The sequence below is a fragment of the Dendrobates tinctorius genome, unplaced genomic scaffold (assembly GCF_039654945.1).
Source record: "Dendrobates tinctorius isolate UK_male_01 unplaced genomic scaffold, ASM3965494v1 ptg000227l, whole genome shotgun sequence".
In the NCBI taxonomy this organism is placed as follows: Eukaryota; Metazoa; Chordata; class Amphibia; order Anura; family Dendrobatidae; genus Dendrobates; species Dendrobates tinctorius.
The window spans coordinates 1,937,501-1,940,000 of NW_027361894.1; positions in this window are offsets into that span (position 1 = coordinate 1,937,501).

Below are 2,500 nucleotides of genomic sequence, written 5' to 3' on the forward strand. Positions count from 1 at the left end.
GACTTAGAAAAATTTTCAAGATTTTTGGACTTAGAGCGATTTTTGGATTTTTGTGCAAAAATCGAATTTTCCCTTCTCCCACCGCTCTGGGGCGTCAATATGAAGTGGGGACCCGAGGGAGAGTGCCTCCCATGAGGGTAGAATGTGTGACTTTTGGGGGGAAAGTCGAATTATGGAGCAAAAACCATTTTTGGGGACTTAGAAAAAATTCCGAGATGTGTCAGACTTCCAGGAAGGGGGCGCCTCGGGAGGTGTACCTAGGAGGCTTCCAGGGGCCTGGGTACACTTTTCAGAAAGTACCGTTGGGACTTAGAAAAATTTTCAAGATTTTTGGACTTAGAGCGATTTTTGGATTTTTGTGCAAATATCGAATTTTCCCTTCTCCCACCGCTCTGGGGCGTCAATATGAAGTGGGGACCCGAGGGAGAGTGCCTCCCATGAGGGTAGAATGTGTGACTTTTGGGGGGAAAGTCGAATTATGGAGCAAAAACCATTTTTGGGGACTTAGAAAAAATTCCGAGATGTGTCAGACTTCCAGGAAGGGGGCGCCTCGGGAGGTGTACCTAGGAGGCTTCCAGGGGCCTGGGTACACTTTTCAGAAAGTACCGTTGGGACTTAGAAAAATTTTCAAGATTTTTGGACTTAGAGCGATTTTTGGATTTTTGTGCAAAAATCGAATTTTCCCTTCTCCCACCGCTCTGGGGCGTCAATATGAAGTGGGGACCCGAGGGAGAGTGCCTCCCATGAGGGTAGAATGTGTGACTTTTGGGGGGAAAGTCGAATTATGGAGCAAAAACCATTTTTGGGGACTTAGAAAAAATTCCGAGATGTGTCAGACTTCCAGGAAGGGGGCGCCTCGGGAGGTGTACCTAGGAGGCTTCCAGGGGCCTGGGTACACTTTTCAGAAAGTACCGTTGGGACTTAGAAAAATTTTCAAGATTTTTGGACTTAGAGCGATTTTTGGATTTTTGTGCAAAAATCGAATTTTCCCTTCTCCCACCGCTCTGGGGCGTCAATATGAAGTGGGGACCCGAGGGAGAGTGCCTCCCATGAGGGTAGAATGTGTGACTTTTGGGGGGAAAGTCGAATTATGGAGCAAAAACCATTTTTTGGGACTTAGAAAAATTTCGAGATGTGACAGACTTCCAGGAAGGGGGCGCCTCGGGAGGTGTACCTAGGAGGCTTCCAGGGGCCTGGGTACACTTTTCAGAAAGTACCGTTGGGACTTAGAAAAATTTTCAGGATTTTTGGACTTAGAGCGATTTTTGGATTTTTGATCAAAAATCGAATTTCCCCTTCTCCCACCGCTCTGGGGCGTCAATATGATGTGGGGACCCGAGGGAGAGTGCCTCCCATGAGGGTAGAATGTGTGGCTTTTGGGGGGAAAGTCGAATTATGGAGCAAAAACCAGTTTTTGGGACTTAGAAAAATTTCGAGATGTGTCAGACTTCCAGGAAGGGGGGAGTCTCAGGAGGTGTACCTAGGAGGCTTCCAGGGGCCTGGGTACACTTTTCAGAAAGTACCGTTGGGACTTAGAAAAATTTTCAGGATTTTTGGACTTAGAGCGATTTTTGGATTTTTGTGCAAAAATCAGATTTCCCCTTCTCCCACCGCTCTGGGGCGTCAATATGATGTGGGGACCCGAGGGAGAGTGCCTCCCATGAGGGTAGAATGTGTGGTTTTTTGGGGGAAAGTCGAATTATGGAAGAAATTGAGTTTTGAGGACAAAAAAGTGTTTTGAGGACAAAAAAGTTTCTTGAGGACAAAAAAGTTTCTCGAGGACAAAAAAGTGTTTTGAGGACAAAAAAGTTTCTTGAGGACAAAAAAGTGTTTTGCGAACAAAAAATGGAATTTTGTGATTTTGTGTAAAAATAAGTAAATTCCCCTACTTCCACCACAGGGGGGCTTCAGTATGTTGTAGGGCCCCCAGGGAGGGTCCCCCAACTGGGTTTAAAGTTTGTGGATCCTGGGCAGAAAGTTGAATTTTGGATGAAAAACCGAATTTTGGGACTTAGAAAAATTTCGAGCTGAGCAGTGACAGACTTCCAGGCAGGGGAGCCTCTCTGGAGGTGTACCGAAAACAGTTCCAGGAGCTGAGGTCATTTTCGAACATTTTTTGTTCGCTCAAATTTTTTTTGTTTTTGAGCTCTAAAAAGCTGTTATTATCAATTGGCTCAAAAATTTCAAGTGTCATGAGCTAGTACATGTTGGAGGAATACGTTTTAGGCAAAAAATTGCAAAAAAAAAAATCCAAGTGAAAAAGAACCGGAATGGGGAATTTCTGACTGCTGTAGCAGCCGCACAGTTCCAGGAGGTCGGATACATTTCCGACTTTGTCCCGCTCATTGAAGTACATTGTCCCGCAATGCAAATACATAGTAATGCGCACCTGCGGGAGAATATAGGAGAGAGTGGGCTCTCTCTACCCCGATGTATGGCGGTTGTTCCTATGGTTCTCTGGCTCGGGTAGGCGACTTAGAAGGTGGTCCCTCTTGTCGTG